The sequence below is a fragment of the Neoarius graeffei genome, chromosome 1 (assembly GCF_027579695.1).
Source record: "Neoarius graeffei isolate fNeoGra1 chromosome 1, fNeoGra1.pri, whole genome shotgun sequence".
Classification (NCBI taxonomy): domain Eukaryota; kingdom Metazoa; phylum Chordata; class Actinopteri; order Siluriformes; family Ariidae; genus Neoarius; species Neoarius graeffei.
This window is the reverse complement of record NC_083569.1, coordinates 91,782,362-91,795,119: the sequence shown is the minus strand read 5'-3', so window position 1 is coordinate 91,795,119 and position 12,758 is coordinate 91,782,362. Positions and strand designations below refer to the sequence as shown.

At 47.0% G+C, this 12,758-nt stretch overlaps 1 protein-coding gene across 1 annotated transcript in view; it reads left to right on the top strand.

Moving 5' to 3' along the window:
• The window catches only part of LOC132885463 (butyrophilin subfamily 1 member A1-like), a 223,389-nt gene that overhangs the window by 68,176 nt on the left and 142,455 nt on the right, over nucleotides 1-12,758 (top strand). The gene's annotated exons all lie outside the window — the stretch shown is intronic.

The following is a 12,758-nucleotide window of genomic DNA, read 5'->3' as shown; positions in this document are numbered from 1 at the left end:
ATATCAAAGAGTATCCTATTCACAGTAATGTTCCTTTCTCTCAAGTCCTTGCAGATAGTAGTGCTAGACACAGTGCTCTCTATTTATTCTCTCCTGATGTGTCTCAATCATCACTCTAGCACTGTGTTGCATCTTCTCTGTTTTTAAGATGAAGAAATCAGTTCCATAACATAAATTAGAACATTTTTAGTTTATCATGATCATTTAGGCTGTTTGAAATGAGACTGAGATGGTATGAGCACATCCTGAGAAGAGATGCAGAGCATGTTGGAAGGAGAATGTTGAGGATGGAGCTGCCAGGCACACGAAAACGAGGAAGGCCAAAGAGGAGATACATGGATGTGGTGAGAGAGGACATGAAAGTGGCAGGTGTGATAGAGAAGGATGTGGAAGACAGGGAGCAATGGAGACGAAAGATCTACTGTGGCGACCCCTAATCGGGAACAGCCAAAAGATGATTTAAGTTGTTTGAAACCTTTCCTAAAAATACGTGCTTTTGTCTGAATATAGCCGTTTTATCAACTTCTAACTCATTAGGAGTTTTCTTGAACGCTCATGAATTTGAGCATGATCAGGAATTAAGAATCTTAATCACTTTTTTTTTTTTTTTTTAAGAAATGAACCAAAATTTAATCTCTCTCGAAATTCTTTTGACTGATCTCACACATGAAGAGGTTTTAATAGGCCCAGACTATGGAAAGTGTACCTTTTTAGGCATCTGTCAAACAGTTGTCCATGGAAAGTGCGCCAGGGGTTTGACTCTTCATTCCTCGTTGGTTGAAGCACTTTCTTTGGTGACTGAAAAGGCTGATCTTTGACTGGCAGATGCGGCTGCAGCACTGGCATATGAAGTCCAAGGTGTTGGGTGGTGTCCTTGTGCAGGCCTTCCTCTTGTTGTGTCTGGCTTCAGCAGCTACCATAATGTTGTCCTCGCCTCTTTGTAGGGCACACCTGATTTTCACTTTCCACGCTGTTCTGTCTTTTGCTGTGCTCTCCCAGGTTTCCACATTGATTCCTGTCTCTTTCATTTCCCTTTTACAGACGTCCTTGAAGCACAGTTTGGGCCATCCAGTAGGTCTCTTCCCTCTCTCTAGCTCGCTGTAAAGGAGGTCTTTTGGTATGTGGCCATCCTGCATCCTATGTACATGCCCTAACCACCGCAGTCTGCATTGCCTCAGGAGAGTATGCATTGTTAGGATCCCTGCCCTCGACAGTACTTCTTTGTTGGGTATCCTGTCCTCCCATGAGATGCCCAGGATGTGCAGGAGGTTCCGCATGTGGAAGAAGTTCAGTTTCCTCTCTTGACTGGCATAGGGAGCCCAGGATTCACTTCCATACAGCAGAGAACTCAGGATGCACGTTCTACAGATGAACTTGGTCTTAGTGGTCAGCTTCTTGTTTTCCCACACCCTTGAGGTAGCAGCCATTCCCATTCTCTTCCCAATCTTGGCATCAAGAGAGACAGTGTCCATAATGGCGGAGCCTAAGTAGGTGAAGTAGGAGATTACATCCAGAGTGTAGTTCTTGATGGTCAAGCTAGGGGTGGGGACTATGCCTTGGACCATTACTGTATATTTGTCTTCTTCAGACTGATGGTGAGGCTGAAGTCATCACAGGGAGATGAGAAGCGGTCGAACAGGCTTTGGAGCTCCTCTTTCGAGTGGGCAACAACAGCAGCGTCATCCATGAAAAGCATGTCACAAAGCAATATGCAGCGGACTTTTGTCTTTGCTCTCAGTCGAGCTAGGTTGAACAGTTTTCTGTCTGATCTGGTCTGCAGGTAAATCCCTTCATTAGCCAAGTGTAAAGTGTGCCTGAGCAAGAGGGCAAAGAAAATTCCAAAAAGTGTTGGGGCCAACACGCAGCCCTGCTTTACACCACTCCGGATGGAGAATGGGTCAGATATGCTTCCATCAAACTGCACAGTGGCTTTCAAGTCATTGTGAAATTACTTGACTATGCTCAGCAGCTTGGGTGGGCAGCCTATCAGGGTTAGCATCCTGGAACAAGCCATCTCTGCTCACAAGGTCAAAGACCTTGGTCAGGTCAATAAATGTGACATAGAGAGGCTGTTGCTGCGCTCTGCACTTTTCTTGCAGTTGCCGCAGAGAAAAGATCATGTCCACTCTGGACCTCTTTGAGTGAAAGCTGCACTGGGATTCGGCGTAGACTCTCTCTGCAAGCCTCTGTAGTCTTCGGACGACTACGTGGGCATACAGCTTGCCTACAATGCACAGGAGTGAAATTCCGTGGTAGTTATTGCAGTTGCTCCTATCTCCTTTGTTTTTGTACAGGATCACAATAATGGGGTCTCTCATCTGCTGTGGAACTTCTCCTTCTTCCCAGCACTGGCACAGCAACTGAAAGAGCGGCTCAAAGAGGCTCTCTTGCCCACACTTAAGGACTTCTGCAGGAATCCCGTCTTGCCCAGGGGATTTACCATCTGGGAGTCTCTGTATGGCCTCTGCCAGTTCCTCTCTCCTTGGGATAACATCCAGTTCATTCATGAGAGGCATCTGCTCAATCATCAGACCCTCCAGGATTTCGCGATGTTGCGATTTGCAACTTCAACGCAAATTCAACCAATCCTCACGAATTCAGGGCGGTGTTTCAATTCTATCCAATCACCACAACTTTCTCAGAAATTTGACCAATCGTTGGCGTCGTCTTGAGGTGACGTCGACAAACTACCTTCCGCCTTACTTCCGTGTATACGTTCAAGAGAAGCAGCATGTGCGAGTCAGTGTTTATATAGGTTTAAATTCTGTTACTGAAAGTGTGTTATGTTGACAGTGCAGGACTGTGTGCACTTTATTTTTTTTTTACTTAATACAAGAAATTAATGGATGCCAACATTTTTGCCAAAATGGTATTTTATTTTCCATTGTTTAGGCAGCTTCAGCATCATACTGTGAGATTCTATTCAAATTGTTTTTTTTTCTTCTATGAAGCCTGAGCCATTTATTTTATTAGTTTATAATTATTGTTTAATTTAGTCTTCAGGAGAGACTGCCTGCACACAGTACTAGTATTAATAGTTTTTTTTTTTTTTCTTGCATGAAAGCTGAGGCGTTTATATTATGTTTTAAAGTGCTGATGACACGTTTTTGACATCTTTGGCGATGTTTTATAACATAAAAAGTAATTCCAGATGATCCATATATTAATTCATGAAGGCGCCTATTTTACAAGTTATGATAAAAAAAACGCGGCTATTTGGGCAAATTTGACGGGGCTGCAGCACCCAGGAGATGAAAGAGGAGGAGGGGCTATATGACGTCAGCGAAAGAATCTTCCTCCTAACTTACCAGTTTGTTGTTGATGCGAGAGGTGTTCAGTTTATCATTATTAGTGTTATTATTATACATTTTATATATATAAGTGGCGACTGGTGGTCATAAAAATAGGGGAGGACAGTGAGTGAATAGATAGGTGGATGGTTGAGAGAGAGAGAGAGAGAGAGAGGTTGGAAGTTGTGTGGGTGTTTACAACTGTTAGGGGATTTGTATATTTTTAAAGATAAGCTGTTAAAAATGGGTTTTTTTGTTACTGCAAGAAATAAAAGTAAAATGTTTTTGAGGACACATCAGCATGGGAAATACCATGTAGTGTAATGCTTGTTGAATGAGCTATGTGAGGTGTGAATGGGTCAAATTTAAAACTGTAATTCATTTAAAAAAGTAGTCAAGTCTCCTGGATGTCTGGGTGGCAAATTTGTCAATGACTTGCTCATACCACTGGGGATCTTGTTGAAGAGATTTAAGCATCCTCCTTTCAATTGACATGACTGCTAAACTTTTCAACCTCTCTTGTCCCATTGTGTTTCTGGTGAAGCTTTTTATGCGCTTCAGACATGAGAAGCTCCTCTCAACTCCTGCTGAGGTGGCACCAATGGTGGCAATCAGACACATGAGTCTATACACCTGAGACATTGCCTCATCAAGCCCGTTTGACTTCATGAAGCTGATAGCCTCACACAGTTTTTGGGAAGAGTGGATCTCTGCATCACTGTAGAAATGCTGCAGTTCCACCTTCAGTTTGGCCTCATCAAAGAAATTCCCATATGTCTCTGACAAGTTGGACAATGCACGAGAAGGGAATTCTGCTTTAAATAATTCAAATTTGTCAAAGTCTAACAGCTCCATGAAATGCAAACGGCCAAGCTGCTGGAAGCGCTGTGTGAGTTGGGCCTTGATGCTGTCATGCACTGAGTCATAGAGAGTTTTATAGACCTGGCGATGGTCTTGCTCACCCTGCCTTCTCTTTCTCCTGTGACCAAATTCGGGGTCTTCTGTGAGACTGGCAGCTTTGCTGTATGTTTTCTCAAAAGCCCTGTCTGACTTCAGCTCATTAAGCAACTGCATAAAGTTTTCTATGCGCTGTTTGCAGAAGGCAACATCCATGACTTTCTGTTGCAGTATGTTAAATAAAACGTCGGTCTGTGCAAACAGCTCCTCAAAAGTAAAAAGCAAGAACATGAACTCAAAGTCTTCCAATTTTGCCTTCAGGCCATCCGCCAATCGAGTTGTTTCATCATCCATAGAAGGATGTTCTAGAACGCGGGTAAACGTGTTAAGCAATTTTTCATGGTTACCTGCGACGGTATTCACGACCCTGGATGAGAAATTCCAACGTGTTGGAGCGGTCTTTGGCATTCTCGCGCAATCAGATTCCTCAAGTAGTGCCACCCTCTTACTTGATTTGGAAAAGAATGACGTGAACCCACCCAGGTTTGCAAAAAAGACTCGCGCTTTGGGTATGGCCTTGACACCTTGACTAAGGACGAGATTCAGGCGGTGGGTGTGACAGTGAACAAAAGTAGCGGCTGGAGCAACCTCTCTCACTTTAGCCTGCAGTCCATTGAGAGCCGAGACCATCACCGCAGCACCATCATAAGTTTGTGCAACCAACTTCTCAGTGAAGTTGTAAGGGGACATCTCGGACTGCACAAACTGAAACAATGACTGCGCATCCCTCCCACTAGACACGTCGAAAAAGCCCAGAAAACGTTCCTGAATAATGCCCTGACTGTCCACGAACCTCGCGATAATTGAGAGCTGGGAATGACAGCTTATATCAGTGGTTTCGTCAATCTGCCATGAAAAAAACGGAGTCACGTTTAATTCTTTCGATATTTCGTGGCTGATTGACGTGCCGATTGCACAGATCAAGTCGTTCTGGATGCCACAGGACATGCCACTAAAAACACCAGAAGACTGCAACTGCTCTGCCAGCAAATTGTCATACCGTGCAATCAGTTCCGTCAGCTCCCTATAGTTTCCCTTGTTGTCTGAATTTGGCCCTTCATCCCGCCCCCTAAATGCCAGCTCCTGCATGCCCAAATACGCCACAGCATCAATCAGACGCCTCAGTGTATCTCTGTTGCGACGCACTTTAGCATTGTGCTGTGCCACTTGTATCCGCACACCCTCGTCCACTAGCTGGTCAACTGGCACACTGCCTAGCAATTTCAGGCGAATAGTTGCACCAACGTGTTCCTTGGTCTGGTCGTGGCGCTTGGTGGCCCTGTCCAAATTTTTAATGTCATTAAATCCCTGCACAGACCATGTTTGGGATTTGCTACCCATCAACAGGCAAGGCCAGCAATACAGCCGTTTGGTTGTGACACTGCCTGTTAGCCATGGGTATCTCCGATACCACGAGGTGTTGGTGTTAAACACACTTAGCTTACCATTCGGTTTCTGAATGTTAAGTTGGGGAACTGGTCTCCCTTCGGTTTTGATTCTAACCTTCTCCTCATAACCCAGTGTTTGAAATGGCGTGTTTAACATTGTGTACACAATGTCACGTTCCTCCATCGCGTTTTATTAAGTTGATAAACTACAACAAAGCAATAGCCAACAATTAGTCAAATTCTCCGCTGTCCGCACTACTCAAAACGACACTACTCTAGCTCGGCAGTGACACTGACAGTAAGTATGCTATGATTTCAACCCGCCAACTCATCCCTTCATTCTGATTGGCCGCACTGACGAATGCAGCTCTGCTGATTGGCTGCTTGATGACAGGCAAATAGACCCGCCCAAATGGAGGAATCGCCTCCCTTTCGCCCATTCACTCCCATGTTAAAAGAGGAGCCCGCGAATCGCCCATGTTCTGAGCGCATACAATGGATGTCAATGAGGAGGTTAGGGAGGACGATATTTTGGCGAGTTTTTCTTCCATTTTTAATTGATAAAATATAGTTATTTCAACTGTTTTGACATGTTTTAAACGTTTGTCTATTAATTATATGCGTTTTTTTAAACTAATGTGTCCTGGAAATTCTTTCTTTAAAATTTTAAGGGAGGATCTTCCTCCCTTTCCTCAATGGAGGAGTCGCCATTGATATATATATACACACACACACACACACTTTTATATATATATATATATATATATATATATATATATATATATATATATATATTAGTTATTATGCCTTCGCGTTGTGTTGCCGGCTTTTGCTCCAAAACCCACAAGGATGGGGTAAGTTTATTCAAGTTTCCCAGAGATCCCGAGCTGCATGCGAAGTGGGTGAAACAAGTCAGGCGCATTCGTGACAAGTGGGAGCCCTCACCAACATCCGTCCTGTGCTCTGAACACTTCGATTTGGATTGTTTTGACACCCTTCCCAGCTTAAAGGAATCTCTTGGGTGTGCAGTTCAGCACAAACGTGTGCTGCTACCATCAGCAGTGCCTACAGTATTCCGGAGGGGGTCTACTAGTAGCTATGCCGGATCCAGCAGTCGCCTGGGACAAGGTGACTCCTCCAAAGACAGTCCTCCTGTCAGAACATGTGTTGAGAAACGACATAAGATAAAGGTATGTAGAGCTATAGAGTGCTCCGACATGATGCTAAAAATAGTAACCATGCGGTCTGCGCGGCCATCTTGGAAGTGACTCGCTCCAGAGCGCTCATAGAGTACACATCATAGAGTACACATTCATGATAATCATCAATGTAATCATAAAGTCGGCGTGATATCAGTCATGTATTTGCTTGTGAAAGCTTGTTTCTCAAAGCAAACACTGAGGGAAAGCTAACTTAGCCAGACAAGTAGGCTACAGATTGTCATTTGCTTACGCTGATGTAGGTTATCAAATATTTTGCTTCATTCAAGGATAAAACTAAGAAGCCATAAACTAGAAGACGTGCCTGCCAATATTATCCTAAATGTATCACGGATCAGGCATAGTCGTAAGCTTATTATGTTAGCCTTTTACATGCTCCATTAGGAACTATGTATCAGAGGTGGAAAGTAACAAATTACATTACTCGCGTTACTGTACTTGAGTAGCTTTTTTGTGTACTTATATTTTTTCAAGTAATTTTTAAAGAGTGTACTTTTTACTTAAGTATGTTTTCTTTTAAGTAGTGTACTTTGATACATTTTACATCACAACCATTACTGAGTAAAAAAAATAAAATAAAATAAAATAAAATAAAAAATTTAAAAAGGCTAAAATGGAGAAAGGGAAATGCGTTCTGGAAATGAATCACGGGAAGGACAGTTGTCGCGCGCACGAGTCTCACACAGACGATGGCGGACATGCACCGGCGCTTTGGGGGGGGGCTTCGGGGGGCTCAAGCCCCTGGGCCACAGCCAATCAGGGGCCTTGTAATATTAATAAAATAATAAACTGTCGGAATCGTGGGCCTACATTAATGTACTGATAGAAATAAGGTTAGAAATAAATGAGCGCACAGTAGCCTGCTGTAAGAGACATGGTGGATGTGGTTCGCGAAACGAACACCCACAACTGTACCAGAATAAAATGTAACAAAATGTAACGTCACGCACGAAAGCGTGCCAAAGACTGAAGACTACTGAGACACAAATTTAGAGGCTTTGAAAGATGAAGCATTCACATGTTAGCGGGGCGCATAAAAGGGGAAAAAAAAAAAGAGAGATGCAGGTAATGATAGAATCATTGCCTAAAGTCACAGACTTTTTTAAGGTAAGGATCACCAATCTGTTCAGAATATCAGCTACTTATCAGTTATCAGCCTACCAGCAGCTAGGCTAGATATGCTATGATCTGTCCAACAGTAAAATAAATCAGTTGTGATTTGAATACGTGTCGTGTGATTTGAGTTATAATCCTGTTAGTATAATAGCATATTTCGATGGGGATAATAAAATGTCTAAAACGGCATCTACTGAAGAAATTGATGAAAAGATTGTAGCCTATAACGTTCACAGTTCGGGCAGCAGACAGAGTAAGCATACTGAGTGGAATAGCAATACAAAGCTAGCGCAGATCCACATTTCTCGCTAGCTGTGTTGGGTGTGTTGTTAACCCGTGTGGATTTAAGTGAAATACTTGAGAAGTTCTGTGGTCAAGACAACGTTTTAAGGTAAGGACACTTGATTATTAATGTTTGCCCGCCGTGGCTTGTTGTTGACGAAAGGCCCACATGATTTTGCCTTATGCAGCTACTGCTAGCGTCATGCTTTGAACTAGGTTAAGCTCATTTGCGCTAAAGGATGGGTTTATTGAAGGACTTTGATGTAGCTAGTTTCTTTTTAAAAAATCGTATGCTCAAAACAGTATGCCCGTGTTCATCATGTTTAACTTTTTTCTTGATGGAGTGCGTGAAATATTGTTGCAAGTGGTATTTTGATGCAGTCATGTCAAAAAGGCAGTTGAATGCACGGTCTTATTCAAGAAGGAAGACTTGCATGATGCTTGAACATAGATCGGTAAAATAGACCCTAGTAGGACTCGGTTTCGTGTATTTCGGTCTGTAGAGTTATGATTTTGGCCGCTGTCCATGGTGTTTACGTTTCATGTGGCCGCCGAGCCAAGTACCTTCATCATCATCATCATGTTCCCCTGTCAAAAGTTAAACTCTCTAGGGGTGCTTCTGCTGTAGCAGTTGCAGCAGTTGCTCAAAGTTTGATTTGTCCATCATCATACGTCTTATCTGTTGGGTGTCTCTGCCCAGCAGATTTTCCCATTTCGTCCATTTGTAACCATTTTTGTCAAACAGGAGCTGCTTTTGCACTTGGTTATTGCCTATCCAGCAAACGTGAGCAATATATTTTAGTTGTTGTACGTAGCAGGATAGTTTTATATCCTGGGTTCCTGTCAGTTTCCGGAGGTCAGCATTGGACATCTTGTAGCTCCAGTCTATATCTTCATTTGTAGTGTTCTTTTGGTCAGGGGCATTCTTTCGTTTATATCCACCTGTGGCAGCGGGGGCGTGGTCAAGCGCCGGTCTGTGACAGGAGGGCAGAGTCAGGGAAGGTGAGTGGCAGAATCACTACACCTGAGAGCAATTAACCTGTGTTTGTGTCTTCCCAGTGACCGCGCCCTACTTAAGGAGGGAGAGCGAGAGCAGAGGAGCTCTTGCTGAACCAGACGCTGGGTGTGTGTGTGTGTGTGTGTGTGTGTGTGTGTGTGTGTGTGTGTCTGAAAAGTGCACATAATTGTTATGCTGAAAAGTGTGGTAATAAAACGTGCTGTCAAACCTGATCTCTGTCCTGCCGTCCTCTGTGCTCCACCCACGAACACTGAACCGTTACAGTGGTGCCGAAACCCGGGACCTGGAGCACAGCAGCCTCTCACCCCCATGGAGTCCTCCCCATTCGCTGAACTGATCCACGCCCTCGCCACGGCCCAGCAAAGCCAGCACCAGGCGCTACGCACAGCTGGCCGCGCTACAGGTCCCCGCCGACCGCTGGCTGGCCTACGCGGACCTCCACCGGGCCGTCCTCCAGCGCGTGGGGCGCACTCCAGAACAGCAGCGCCAGCGCTTCCACGCGCTGCGCTTGGAGGAAGTCGGCTGGCCGTTCGAGTTTGGCCAGCAGCTCCGGGACGCCTGCTGGCGGTGGCTGAGGGCCAACAACCGCAACGCCAAAGGAATCCTCGACCAGGTGGCACTGGAACAGTTCGTCGCTCGCTTGCCAGCAGGAACTGCGGAGTGGGTCCAGTGCCACCGCCCGGCATCGCTGGATCAAGCAGTCGAGCTGGCAGAGGACCATTTGGCGGCTGTCCCGGCGGCAGGACAGCAGATGGCATCTTCTCTTCTCTCCTCTTCTCTCTCTCTCTCTCTCTCTCTCTCCCCCTCCTCCTGTGTCCCGTCCTCGCCCCATTCCCCCTCCGCGGAGGCGGGGGCCGGCACCACCCCAGCTGGCCCGCCGCACCCGCGGTGCCCTCCCGTTTCTCCCTTCTGTGTCTGTCTCTCCCCCACCTCAGGTGAGTGAGCCCCAGATCACCGGTGCAGAGGGAAAGCCCGGGCCGGTTTGCTGGCGCTGCGGGGAGCCGGGCCACCTTCAACAGCAGTGCACGGCGATGGAAGTGGGCACGGTGGTTCGGATCCCTGACGCGCCAGAGGCCGCCCTCGATCGGGCCGGAGCGTATCGTATACCGGTGAGTATCCAAGGGGCTACATATCAGGCGTTGGTGGATTCATTGCTGGTGGCATTGGTGGTTGTAATCAGACCTCAATTCACCAAAGCCTGGTTCAAAACGAGGCATTGGGGGGAGCACAAGGGGTGAAGGTGTTGTGTGTGCACGGGGATGTTCACAGCTACCCTTTGGTGTCGGTCCACATTATTTTCAGAGGAGAAAAATTTATAGTGAAGGCGGCGGTTAATCCCCGCCTTACCCACTCTCTAATTTTGGGGACTGATTGGCCGGGATTTCGGGGTTTAATGACACGCCTAATAAAGAGTGGGTCCTGCCATTTAACAGGGGGAGGTCCCGGTGCCGCTTTGGCGAGAGCAGCTGTCGCAGAGCCATCTACGTCATCTCCGCGTCAGAGTGAGGAGCCGCCGGTTCCTCCTCTCTCTATTGGGGAATCCCTCGCGGATTTCCCATTAGAACAATCGCGAGACGAGACTCTGCGACATGCTTTTGACCAAGTGAGAGTAATCGATGGTCAAACGCTCCAGCCGAACGCCACCCCGTCCTTCCCCTACTTCGCAATTATGAAGGATAGGTTATACCGAGTGACGCAGGACACTCAAACTAAAGAGCGTGTCACGCAGCTTTTAATTTCGAAGAGCCGCCGGGAATTGGTATTCCAGGTGGCTCACTTTAATCCCATGGCTGGACACTTAGGGCAGGATAAAACACTAGCCCGAATAATGGCCCGATTCTATTGGCCAGGGATTCGCGGCGATGTCCGTAGGTGGTGTACGGCATGCCACGAATGCCACTTAGTAAATCCAGCGGCCATTCCAAAAGCGCCTTTGTGCCCTCTTCCATTAATCGAGACCTCATTTGAAAGAATTGGGATGGATCTCGTGGGGCCATTAGATCGGTCAGCACGAGGGTACCGCTTTATATTAGTTCTGGTGGACTATGAAACACGATACCCGGAAGCAGTGCCTCTGCGCAATATCTCAGCACGCAGTATTGCAGAGGTGCTCTTCCGCGTCATCTCCCGAGTTGGAATCCCGAAAGAGATTCTGACTGATCAAGGCACTACGTTTATGTCACGGACACTGCGCGAACTGTATGGGTTATTGGGGATTAAGCCGATCCGCACCAGCGTGTATCAACCACAAACGGACGGTTTAGTAGAACGATTCAACCGCACCCTCAAAAATATTATTAAAAAATTCGTAAGTGAGGACGCACGTAATTGGGATAAGTGGCTCGAACCCTTGCCGTTCTCAGTGCAAGAGGTCCCCCAAGCCTCCACGGGGTTCTCCCCGTTCGAATTATTATATGGGCGTAAGCCGCGCAGCATCCTAGATGTTCTGCGGGAAAATTGGGAGGAGGGACCTTCACAAAGCAAAAACGAAATTCAGTACGTTATGGACCTGCGCGCAAAACTCCACACGCTCACCCACCTAACTCAGGAGAATTTGCGGCAGGCCCAGGAACGGCAAGCCCGCCTGTACAACAAGGGTACGCACCTTAGAGAGTTCACTCTGGGAGATAAAGCACTCGTACTGCTGCCCACGTCGAGCTCCAAATTGATCGCCAAGTGGCAAGGACCCTTTGAGGTCACACGGCGAATCGGGGACGTCGACTATGAGGTGAGGCGAATGGACAGGGGTGGGGCGCTACAGATTTACCACCTCAATCTGCTTAAACTCTGGAACAAGGAGGTCCCCGTGGCGTTGGTGTCAGTGGTTCCGGAGAAGGTGGAGCTGGGGCCGGAGGTTCAAAAAGGGACATTGGCATCACGTACCTCTCCAGTCCCCTGTGGAGACCACCTCTCCCCGACCCAACTCACGGAGGTCGCCCAGTTGCAGACCGAGTTTTCGGATGTGTTCTCACCCCTGCCCGGTCGCACTAACCTCATAGAGCACCACATCGAGACGCCCCCGGGGGTGGTAGTGCATAGCCGCCCTTACAGGCTACCCGAACACACAAAAAAAGGTGGTTCGGGAAGAACTTCAGACCATGCTCAAAATGGGCATCATTGAGGAGTCCCACAGTGACTGGAGCAGCCCGGTGGTCTTGGTACCCAAGGCCGACGGGTCGGTCCGGTTCTGTGTGGACTATAGGAAAGTCAACGCGGTGTCTAAATTTGACGCGTACCCAATGCCTCGTATTGACGAGCTGCTCGATCGACTAGGCACGGCTCGCTTTTATTCGACACTGGATTTGACGAAGGGATATTGGCAGATCCCCTTGACTCCACTATACCGAGAAAAAACGGCCTTTTCCACACAGTTTGGGTTACACCAATTCGTCACACTTCCGTTTGGGCTGTTTGGGGCGCCCGCTACGTTTCAGCGGCTGATGGATCGGGTCCTCCGCCCCCACGCCACCTATGCGGCCGACTATCT